This window comes from Mustelus asterias, chromosome 20 (genome assembly GCF_964213995.1).
Source record: "Mustelus asterias chromosome 20, sMusAst1.hap1.1, whole genome shotgun sequence".
In the NCBI taxonomy this organism is placed as follows: Eukaryota; Metazoa; Chordata; class Chondrichthyes; order Carcharhiniformes; family Triakidae; genus Mustelus; species Mustelus asterias.
In genome coordinates this window covers 18,477,530-18,489,958 of record NC_135820.1, presented here as the reverse complement: position 1 = coordinate 18,489,958, position 12,429 = coordinate 18,477,530, and the positions used below count along the sequence as shown (strand labels likewise).

At 44.7% G+C, this 12,429-nt stretch overlaps 2 protein-coding genes across 4 annotated transcripts in view; one reads left to right on the top strand and one right to left on the bottom strand.

The window, feature by feature from the left end:
- Positions 1–12,429, bottom strand: part of rtf2 (replication termination factor 2) — a 166,301-nt gene that overhangs the window by 89,038 nt on the left and 64,834 nt on the right. The gene's annotated exons all lie outside the window — the stretch shown is intronic.
- gcnt7 (glucosaminyl (N-acetyl) transferase family member 7) overlaps positions 9,270–12,429 on the top strand; it is a 420,025-nt gene continuing 416,865 nt past the window's right edge. For 2 of the 3 annotated variants that reach the window (XR_013500278.1, XM_078236306.1), the window contains exon 1: positions 9,270–9,529. The gene's annotated coding sequence lies outside the window, so the exon portion shown is untranslated. The remainder of the gene's footprint in view (positions 9,530–12,429) is intronic. The other variant, XM_078236307.1, reaches the window with a different exon arrangement.

Below are 12,429 nucleotides of genomic sequence, written 5' to 3'. Positions count from 1 at the left end.
TCAGTGCAGGCAGCAGTGTTGCAACTGTATTGGAACAGCTTGGCCAGAAGCATTGCTTGTTCTGGAGCACAAGTTTTTCAGCAGAATTGGGAGTGTCAGCAGCCCATAACCGTTCCTATGTCCAGTGCAGACATTTCTAGGCATCGAATTGAACGAACAGGATTGACCACAACCTGACATCTGCGATGGTAGGGACTTTAGTGGGAACCCAGGGTGGATCACCCAGTCGGGTGACGGACAGATGACAATTGGCAGTAGTGGGGCTGGAGATGTGAGGGGTAAAATAGCAGGAAGAATGGAAACCAAGGAAGGGGAGGTTGGAACCCAGTAGGGGTTTATTGAACAGAGGTGCTTGACCTTAACAATGGAAGAGTCATCACGATCCAAAACCAGAATCTGGAGCTCTTACATATTGAGTAGAGATGCTCAAACTCAGCAATGGAAGAGTCCTTATGGCTTGAAGTCCATCAAGAGATACTGTGGTGATATAAACAGGGCCTAGTTTTAAGGCTGATAAAATTGGATATCCTAAATTAAAGAATTAGGCACATTGAAATCAAACACAGTCAAACCTCAGGCAGGCCAATTGTACAATACACAAATGTGTCTGGGCCTGACCCATCAACCACCCATCAAAGGTCGTTACACTCTACTTGAGACTTAGCAGGAGATCACGGCACCTCATTGAAATGCATCGGTCTATTGTTAGAAGCCCAGATCGGGCCAGACTTTCTGTCACCAAGAGATCCTGTAGAAACCTTACCTAATAACAAGTTCAACAACATGGAGATGGACACCTGGGGGGCGGACCCTGGTGTCCTGTCAGGCAGACATCAAGAAACCTGGGGGGGCGGACCCTGGTGTCCTGTCAGGCAGACATCAAGAAACCCACTGGGTATTGGAACCCCCTCCTGGGACCTCATTGGCTGGAAGCCAGAGAAGTTTCTGGAAAGGCAAGCAGGCTAGGGATAAAGGGACACACTCAGAGGCACACTGCAGCGAAGACTCGACAGGGGAGACGGCCGTGACCATTCGGAAGACTGACCAGAGAAGGAAGGAAGGAAGAAGCGGCCATCGAGACTCACCTTCGTGACGACAGACCAGAGGGACTCAGAGAATCGGGCCTGCAGTTTAACCAAACCATCTTTACGGGTAGTATACTTGAATCTGCTGGGATATCCTCTTGTTTTATGTGGGTAATTTAAGGGTTAATAGTGTTATTAATAAACTTGTTGAACCTTTACTTGTGCTTGTCCTTTGTCCACCTTGCAAATAAGGGCATCGGGGTAAAACCTTGGAGTAAGTAAACTGGTTGAAAGTATCTGAGAATTAACAGGTACAACAATACTCAGCCAGAATAATAGAGGAAGACATTATGAATGTGTATTCCCAAGTTTAAGCCAGACTTTTTATTACCCAGATCCTGAAAGGGGATATGAACAGCTAGGATGACCTGGCCTAACCTCATTGGGTGCTGAGACCCCTGCCCTGTCCATGAAAGCCAGAGAACATTCCAGAAGGGCTCGAAGAGGGGTGAAAAAAGACATCTCAAGACAAGCTGCAGGAAAGACTCAACCAACCTACTGTGACCTGGGATGATGCAAGGGGGCTTGCAAAATCCAACTTCATATCAAGAAGACCCTGAATTCATCCATGGCCGTGAGATCAGCGAATTGAATTCAACAGCCTAGTCAACTTCACTAGGCTGGTAGTATCTATTTCTCAGGCAATTAGCCTAGTTTGGGGAAAGTTGACTTAACTTATTGTGTAAGAATTGTTTCTTTAACTTGAGTGTTTTTAATAAAGTCAAAATTGTTGCACAGTTAAAATCAACACTGGAAAAGATTTTGCACAGTTAAGTTAGTGTGGGGAGAGTCCAAGGCCGCACTCAGGAGCCTATTTCAGTGGACACCCTCAATCTGCTTCAAGTTTCAACATTGGGGTGGAGTCACAGTTGAGAGAAAAAAGGAAGACTTTCCTTGAGGAGGTAAATTGGAGCCATTGCCTTTAGTTGTGCTTTAACCAGAGACTGCAGGAGTCACTGGCCTCATGATACAGTCGCTCTATTTGACTTTTAAAAGAAGGTATGCGAGATTGGAAAATGCAGCAAATCATTCAAGAAGCATAGCTGCTACACCCAATTGGCATGGATGTTGGGCCAAAGGACACCTAGCCATTGCTGAAGTGCAATATCAGCATAGCATATCAGAGATTGTAGGAGTGCCTTTGGTAAGGCGTCCAAACCTTTCCCAAGCTCCATAGAATTGGAGATGTCAAGTATCAGGGTTGGCATCATTGTTACCGAGATATGAGAGTTTGTACCTCAGCCACAAGGCTACATCAGGGAAAAGCTATTAGCAAGGACACAGCTGTAGGACATGACAATAGCTTTGTGTCGACAAGTGGGAAGTATGCTATGTTGCCCAGTGTTTATTCATCTCTTGCATCAATTAGTCCTCAGGATAAGGGAGGATTAAATAATGGAGCCTGCATTCAATGCTGCTCTCCTGATGGCAGTAATCTGATTGAGGAGGGAAAGGTCCAGTGCCGCCAAGCACAGTTTTGAGAGGTGAGCAATAGACAATGTTGTGCACATTTGTACTTGTCAAGAGAGGGATTGGATCATATCTGCAGGAGGATGTAACGCCCAAGGACTGGGAGGACATTCCTTCCAGTGACCCTAAAGGTCACAACTGCTCTCGATCTGTTTGCCTGTGGATTGTTCCAGGCATCCACAGAAAACCTACGTGGCATTGCAATCTTCAGTACATAAATGTATCAATGAAGTAACAGATGCCCTGAATAGTGAGGCACATCATTGTGTGAAGTTCACACATGTTAGATCTAGGTTGCTGGATTTCTGAGGTTTGCAGCTATCTCAGGCTTCCCTTGAGTTGGGGGAAGGCTAACTTTAGTGGGATTAGGCAGAAATTGGCAGCTGTTGATTGGGAGAGGCTGTTTGAGGGTAAATCCACATCTGGCATGTGGGAGTCTTTTAAGGAACAGTTGTTAGGGCTGCAGGATAGGCATGTGCCTGTAAAAAAGAAGGATAGGAAGGGTAGGATTCGAGAACCGTGGATATCCAGGGAAATTGAGGGATTGGTCAAAAAGAAAAGAGAGGCGTACGTTAGGTCCAGGCAGCTAAAAACAGAGGGAGCTCTGGAGGAATACAAAGAAAGTAGGAAAGACCTCAAACGAGGAATTAGAAGGGCAAAAAGGGGTCATGAAATGTCCTTGGCAGTCAGGATTAAGGAGAATCCCAAGGCATTTTATTCATACGTTAGGAACAAAAGGGTTGTCAGGGAAAAAAATCAGACCTCTCAGGGACAAAAGTGGGGAATTATGCTTAGAGCCCAAAGAAGTAGGGGAGATCCTAAATGAATACTTTGCGTCAGTATTCACAAAGGAGAGGGATGTGTTGACTGGGAGTGTCTCGGAGGGGAGAGTTGACCCGTTAGAGAAAGTCTCCATTACAAGGGAGGAAGTGTTAGGTTTTTTAGGGAATATAAAGACTGACAAATCCCCAGAGCCTGATGGAATCTATCCAAGGCTGCCCAGGGAGACGAGAGATGAAATCGCTGGGCCTCTGACGCAAATCTTTGTCTCGTCACTGGACACAGGTGAGGTCCCAGAGGATTGGAGGATAGCTAATCTGGTCCCGTTATTTAAGAAGGGTAGGAAGGATAACCCGGGAAATTATAGGCCGGTGAGCTTGACGTCCGTGGTCGGGAAGTTGTTGGAGAGGATTCTTAGAGATAGGATGTATGCACATTTAGAAAGGAATAAACTCATTAACGATAGTCAGCATGGTTTTGAGAGAGGAAGTTCATGCCTCACTAACCTGGTGGAATTTTTTGAAGAGATTAGAATGGTTGACGAGGGAAGGGCCGTGGATGTCGTCTATATGGACTTTAGTAAAGCATTTCACAAAGTCCCTCATGGTAGGTTGGTGCAAAAGGTTGGATCTCTTGGGATGAAGGGGGAAGTGGCTAGATGGGTGGAGAACTGGCTTGGTCACAGAAGACAGAGGGTGGTAGTGGAAGGGTCTTTTGCCGGCTGGATGCCTGTGACTAGTGGTGTCCCGCAGGGCTCTGTATTGGGACCTCTGCTGTTTGTGATTTATATAAACGATCTGGAAGAAGGTGTAACAGGGGTGATCAGTAAGTTTGCGGATGACACGAAAATGGCTGGACTTGCAGATAGTGAGGAACATTGTCAGAGGCTACAGAAGGATATAGATAGGCTGGAAATTTGGGCAAAGAAATGGCAGAGTTCAATCTAGATAAATGCGAAGTGATGCATTTTGGTAGAACTAACGTAGGGGGGAGCTATACGATAAATGGCAGAACCATTAAGGGTGTAGATACGCAGAGGGACCTGGGTGTGCAAGTCCACAGATCCTTGAAGGTGACGTCACAGGTGGAGAAGGTAGTGAATAAGGCATATGGCATGCTTGCCTTTATAGGTCGGGGCATAGAGTATAAAAGTTGGGGTCTGATGTTGCAGATGTATAGAACGTTGGTTCGGCCGCATTTGGAATACTGCGTCCAGTTCTGGTCGCCGCACTACCAGAAGGACGTGGAGGCTTTGGAGAGAGTACAGAGGAGGTTTACCAGGATGTTGCCTGGTATGGAGGGGTTTAGTTATGAGGAGAGATTGGGTAAACTGGGGTTGTTCTCCCTGGAAAGACGGAGGATGAGGGGAGACTTAATAGAGGTGTATAAAATTATGAAAGGCATAGATAGGGTGAACGGTGGGAAGCTTTTCCCCAGGTCGGTGGTGACGTTCACGAGGGGTCATAGGTTCAAGGTGAAGGGGGGGAGGTTTAACACAGATATCAGAAGGACATATTTTACACAGAGGGTGATGGGGGCCTGGAATGCGCTGCCAGGCAAGGTGGTGGAGGCGGACACACTGGGAACATTTAAGACTTATCTAGACAGCCACATGAACGGAGTGGGAATGGAGGGATACAAAAGAAAGGTCTAGTTTGGACCAGGGAGTGGCACGGGCTTGGAGGGCCGAAGGGCCTGTTCCTCTGCTGTATTGTTCTTTGAGTACAGGGTGCAATTGATTGCACACATGTAGCTTTGAGAGCTCCATGGTAGCAACACCTGATGTTCATTAACTGCAAATCATTCCACGCCATCAGTGTTCAACTGGTGTGTGATCATCAGAAGCACATTATCTTTCTTTGTGCCAGGTACCCTGAGAGTTCCCATGACTCATTCATCCCGAGTTATTCCCAGATGTCTCACTATTCAAAGGACCTCAGCAAACATGGGGATAATGGGTCAGACACGCCCGTACCATGCTGGTAGTCATACGATTCCAGAGAATTATGATATAGGAATGAGACTCAGCCACATTCCTTCTGTTTCTTAGTGCCATGCCCGTGCACATCGCGAGCAAGTTCAGCATTCGGACTTGCAGCTTCAAACCTCCTGATTCATTCGGCCTTAACCGTAGGAAAGGTCAGGAAAGGGGGCAACAGTGTTGAGTGCAAGGGTGGATTTTGCAGTACATTATCTCTGCTACGGGATCAAGGCATGGGATTTGAAATGCCATCTTCTTTGGATTTAGGGGTGATTAAGACACATCTGGGATTCCTTTGCCTCTTTTTTAAAAAAAAATCAAAAATCCATTATATTTGAGTAACATTAGAAGTGATAGAAGTTGAAAATGATCTTGGGGGTGTAGGACTTTACTTCACTAGAAACACACCACCAATTCGGAGTCTTCAGAATTTGCATTTTTCCTAACAGCTTTCATGTAGTTTGCTTTTACATTCTCCAATACATGAGGAACATTACCACCAATTGGCTACGTGCAAAACACGCACATGTAACAGATTGATAAACAGGGTCATTCTTGAGGTGTTGGCAGTTAATCACTTTCTGTTTATAGTCCAGACTGGTGTGCATGTACTGTTGTTGTCGTCAGCTGCACCAGACCTGCATTGCAAGCAGTGTGTGTTGTTATTGAGCAGTCTTAGCAGAAGGGCAACACCACAGCATTAACGTCAGTAACAATGGTTCAAGCCTGAATTTTTCTTGCTCATTACACCTTCAACAGAAAGACAGGAGAATTTTTGTAGCGGGGAGCAAAATTCAAGAGAAGCAAAATGTGAAATACACTGAAGAACCCAGATAATAATTTTGAAATTCAAACTCAATACATATGTGCATTTTGCGTGCATTCTGAAAGCAGCCGGCTCTAGCAGTGTAGATAAGAACTGTAGACTTCTGTAACGATGTGGAGATGCCGGCGTTGGACTGGGGTGGACACGGTAAGAAGTCTTTGCAACACCAGGTTAAAGTCCAACAGGTTTATTTGGTAGCAAATACCATAAGCTTTCGGAGCACTGCTCCTTCGTCAGATGGAGTGGAAATGTGCTCTCAAACAGTAACATCAGACTTTTGAACAAAGAACAGCAATCAAGATGTGCTGATCCATACTAATTAATTTCTGTTAGGAAGAGTAGTTAAACATTAACAATGCTGCCATCATTTTCCGATACTTTATGCCATTTGGGGTCAAAATGTGCACAGGTTTACTTATTAATCTACTGAAGAATTTAAAGATTTTCACAGTTCGTATTAAGAGTTTATTTCCAACAGTAGATTTCCTCTTCAGTTTCTTCTCATTGTCTTATTACTAACGCGACAAGTTGAAGTTACTCCTCCCACAATTGATTTGGTTGCTTACATTATATAAAAACAAACTGTTCTTAAATCAATACGGGCCTGTTTCAGCTCCTGTCTTGGGCAGTATGGTGGCACAGTGGTTAGCATTGCTGCTTCACAGTGCCAGGCACCTGGGTTCGATTCCTGGCTTGGGTTACTGTCTATGCGGAATCTGCATGTTCTCCCAGTGTCTGCGTGGGTTTCCTCCTAGTTTCCTCCCACAGTCCGAAAGACGTATTGGTTGCATTGGCTGTGCTAAATTCTCCCTCAGTGTACCCGAACAGGCGCCGGAGCTTGGTGACTAAGGGCTTTTCACAGTAACTTCATTGCAGTGTTATTTAATGTAAGCCTACTTGTGACTAATACATTATTAAAAAACTGCTTGGTGTGATGTCATCTTGTATTGGCAGATTATTTTATACAGCTTTTACCGTTATCAATCATTACTAGTTAATCAGTATCAATCTGTGCAAGTCCACAGATCCTCGAAGGTGACGTCACAGGTGGAGAAGGTGGTGAAGAAGGCATATGGCATGCTTGCCTTTATAGGACGGGGCATAGAGTATAAAAGTTGGGGTCTGATGTTGCAGATGTATAGAACGTTGGTTCGGCCGCATTTGGAATACTGCGTCCAGTTCTGGTCGCCACACTACCAGAAGGGCGTGGAGGCTTTGGAGAGAGTACAGAGGAGGTTTACCAGGATGTTGCCTGGTATGGAGGGGCTTAGTTATGAGGAGAGATTGGGTCAACTGGGGTTGTTCTCCCTGGAAAGACGGAGGATGAGGGGAGACTTAATAGAGGTGTATAAAATTATGAAAGGCATAGATAGGGTGAACGGTGGGAAGCTTTTCCCCAGGTCGGTGGTGACGTTCACGAGGGGTCATAGGTTCAAGGTGAAGGGGGGGAGGTTTAACACAGATATCAGAAGGACATATTTTACACAGAGGGTGGTGGGGGCCTGGAATGCGCTGCCAGGCAAGGTGGTGGAGGCGGACACACTGGGAACGTTTAAGACTTATCTAGACAGCCATATGAACGGAGTGGGAATGGAGGGATACAAAAGAATGGTCTAGTTTGGACCAGGGAGCGGCGCGGGCTTGGAGGGCCGAAGGGCCTGTTCCTGTGCTGTATTGTTCTTTGTTCTTTGTATTACTGAATAAGGAGCGAATAGAGGGATACAGACAGGTAAGGGCAGAAGCTTGTGCTTCAGTTTAGTTAGGGCATTGTGATTGGCATGGGCTTGGAGGGCTGAAGGGCCTGTTTCTGTGCTGCACTGTTCTTTGTTCACTAGTCTTATGCACAGCAAAATTGAAAAGAGGCTATCTTGGAACAGAAACCGATCTGGGAATAGTTTCAACCTTGGTTTTAAACTCAATTGTAAAAGGTTAGGAGAAAATTTGAGGTCAGTCCAAAAGATGTGCGGGTTAGGTGCATTGGCATGCTAAATTGCCCCTTAGTGCCCCGGGATGCATAGGTAAGAGGGATTAGTGGGTAAATATGTGGGATTACAGGTATAGGGCCGAGGTGGGATTCTTGTCGGTGCAGAGTTGATGGGCTGAATCGTCTCCTTCTGCGCTGTAGGGTTTCTATGAAATCAGAAAGCAGTTGCGAGGTGACATAAATTGCGGAATCTTTTTTAAAGACTTAAAATTAAAGTAGGGAAAACTGGAGGTCAGGATTTTGAAGGCTCTAAAATTTCAGGAAAGCAGAAGTTAAGTAGGATGCAAAGGAAAGCGTCATGACTCCAGAAATATGAGAACATTGCAAGGCATTTTTATATTTGGTGCTTCTGTCATTCAGGGGCAGGTGGCCAACCTCTTCACATTTATACTGCTGAATACAGCTTCTCAAACATGTCAGCAGCATCATAGAATCTCTACAGTGCAAGGAGGAGGTCATTCGGCCCATCAAGTCTGCACCGACTACAATCCCAAACAGGCCCTATCCCCATAACCCCACATATTTACCCTACTAACCCCCTGACACTAAGCAGCAATTACCAATCAACCTAGCCCGTGCATTTTTGGACTATCGGAGGAAACTGGAGCACCCGGAGGAAACCCACGCAGACACAGAGAGAATGTGCAAACTCCACACAGACAGTCACTCGAGGCCGGAATTGAACCCGGGTCCCTGGCGCTGTGAGGCAGCAGTGCTAACCACTGTGCCACTCTGGATTTGGAAGGCAACAAAAATGAGTAACTATTATTCTGCTTCAGGTTAAAGAGCTGGTTTGCCAATTTGAAGGCAGGGAGTTGGAGCACGAGGATTAGTCAGAGCTGGTAAACACATGAGTACATTCAGATGGCACGCAGAGTTTTAGTATGAACAAAATTCAGAGGACCACTATCGTGCCAGTAGAACAGGAAGAACAAGGTAGACACTGGTGGAGAAAGACAGTAGTGGAAGGCGAGAGAAGAATTAAATCTCTCATACAATCCTTATCTATCAAGTCAAATGTTTTTTGTTTAAAACAGTTGCCTGTTGCAATCTTATTAACAGCAGGTTAGTCATGCAGCTAGCAGTCATAAGTAATTGACTGATGCAATGATGATAACCAATCCGCACGGTGCTAAAAACTCCTCCCTCTTCCGAGTCAATTCTCAGAAACAACTCCTTCACTAAATCAACTGCTGATGTTGACTGGAGCCGCCAGCTATGGAAGTGCTGCTTGCTTGCGACAAAATGATCTTTACTAGGAGAAAATGCAGCATGTAGCTGATCGGTGAAGGCAGTGTCGGTGGATTCACATCAAACTCAAAATGTTTTCCCAGAATGGTGCTCCACAGAATGACTAATCACAAAGCTTGCTGTCATTTCACATCAATGTGATGTGGTGCAAGGTAAGATGTCTATTTTTAAACTCAAGTATTTAACATCAATCCATCTCCACCTCTGAAAGCTGGGACTTGCTAAAACTATAACCGTAGTGAGGCATGACAATGAAACGGTCAAATGGGAGTGTTATAGATTGGAATGTAGAAAAGCAGCACTAATTCATACAGTTATTGCAGTGTTCATGTACAGGAAGTGAAACATGTCAATGCAACGAACCCAATTCGATCCAAAAACATTTCATTTCACAATCAACCTGAAATGTGTCACATTAACCTGTCTTCAGTAACTGCGTCAGACCTGTCAGAGATGTCACTGTACTCAGATAGAAAGGAAACAAGATCTAAAAAGAATTATTTAAACTTTACAAATAATCCAAACACGTGTCGAGCATACACTGTACTCTAAAAACCAGAACTAGCACAGGAACAACGTTTGCAGTTTCGTTGCCTCAAGTATTTCCAAAGCAAATAAATTCAGCTCGTGTCCCCACAGCGTGGACACAGCTTATGTCTACATCGTGTGAACATGTGGTTTTAAACCAATGTTATAAAAAAACAGTGCTGAATGTACAAACAGAAAGCAGGCATCATTGTCTTTGCCTTCAAAGTGTATTATGCTTTGAAATCTGAATGTTCATGAGAAAAAACTGTTTGCTTTTTCCACATGCCTTTTTCACCCAGAAAGAACTGCACCAAACCACTGGCAACAGGATCAGCAAGAGCATTCATTCAACAGTCACAGAGCCTTCTTTACAGCACGGAAGCTTATAGCCCTTATCCATTTCAGGATTTTAGGAATAGTGTGTTCCAAATATCACAACCTGACAACAGTTTTGCTCATCAGCAAATCAAACTAGACTTTAAAATCACATGAGTCACGACTCCGTAAGCAAATCAACAGCATGAAATGACAGGGATCACTGAACCTGGAAGAGGGAGGTTTCCGTTACTGAGCACTTTTTAATATCCTACAAAAGAGAATGTATCAGTGCCTGAAATGGAGTCGAGGCACTAAATCACGACCTTCAAACTGTCTTCACGTTACAACAGCATATTCATTTCATATCAGAACAATATCTAAGCATTATAGATGCTTCTTCAATAAAGACCTCACATACCAGTTAAAAAGATATGTTAGACACTTGTAGCATGTCCAAGGAAAAAGGACATGTTACAAGTATACTTCATGACTTTCCTCACTCACTCTCTTCACCCTCACCATCACCCCACCCTCCCCCGCTACAGATAGGAAATATTTCAACTTCTGATACAGATCGAGAGATCAGAAAATGTGAAAAGCAGGGCTCAAACCTGCATTTTTCCACATGCTATATGACAAACCATCCCCCACCCAAAAAACAGTTTCATTTTTCTGAGTGCTTTGGTTAGTGGTTGCTGAAGTGAGACATATCAGCTCTTATGCGGCATCAACGAGAAGGTGCGAGGTTGTCAAGAATGCCAACAATTGCTGGTGTTGTGAGACTTCTTACTGTGTTCACCCCAGTCCAACGTCGGCAACTCCACACAATTGCTGGTGGCAGGGGTTAGGGAGCTAGTGGGGAAAAGACACAGCAGAAGCTAAAGGGAGCCCAGCAACAAGTTCAACAAAAATAGTAGCCAGGGTGGGGCTGATGCAGTGAGAAGTTGCATTGGTGGGAGGCAGGGGGATTGGCATCTTAGACAGGAATGGGAACACCCTGCAGTGGTGTGGATGGAGCAAAGAAGGGCATGGAAATTTTGAAATATGGGATAGGTTAACATAGGATTGGAATGGGGGATAGAAATGGCATCAGAAGGGAGTGATATGGGAGGGATGAAAGAATAGAATAAGTGTTGTGTGAGAAGGATGAAATGGCTTGCTTGTGGTTGCAATGGAGAAACTAATTTCAGTGCAAATGCTTCATAGCTCTCTGCCTAAAAGGGTCATTACCCGCATTTGGAGTGAATCGAATTACATCAGCTGGGAGCTACATTTGCTTTTGTCCATTCCACCACAATGATATTTTGAAACACACATTGCTGGAAATACAGCTGGTCTCACAGGGAGGGAACACGAGTGTAAATCCTTTGGAAGAGGCTACAATATCTCTCCATCACATGGCTGACCAAGAATCCCTCCCACTCATAGCACCGACCACTGGTATATTGGAAGGATTCACAAACTGATAATCAACCTGTTTGGCCATATTATGAACACACCCTCCATCCTAGGCCATCAAGTCCTGGGGTGGGACTTGAATCCAGAGCTTCTGGTTCAGGGGCAGGGATGCTACCCATTGCACCACAAGACCTCCTTAAGCCAAATCAAACAGAGTTTAGCAGAGGTTTCAGACCAACACCTATAGATACTGTTTAGAACAAAACAGGCTTTCATTGCCGTCAAAGACCAAAATTGCTCAGACTACCAAAATACCTTGATGTCAAAATGATCAGTTTCCAGTGATGCAGCAAAGATGTGAGTACCTATCATATCGCTCAGCAGCAATGTGGATGAAACACCAGTGAATTCTGATTTGCCCAGCAGCTAAACTGGAAAGTTTCTAGTGAAAATGAGAGGGGACGATGAGAAGACAAGATTTATGCTGGCATTAGCTGGAATGGCTGACTGAACAAAATTAAAGCCAGCGCTAATTTTCAAACATAAAACCATGCCAAACATTAAGTTCCCTCCAGGAATTTTTGCGCATGTCTATGACAATAGCTGGCTAGATTGTGATGGAGAGAGGCTATGGATTGATAATGTGTGAAATAGGTATCCTGATAGTTTACGTAAAGAATGCAGTTTATTAGGGTGGGATATGTTCAGAATCCATATAACTGATAAGGACTAGAGATGCCTGCAAAGAAATCACATCCACATCCACCCTGCAGTTATGCCAGAGGGTCTAACATCTTTGAATGCATGC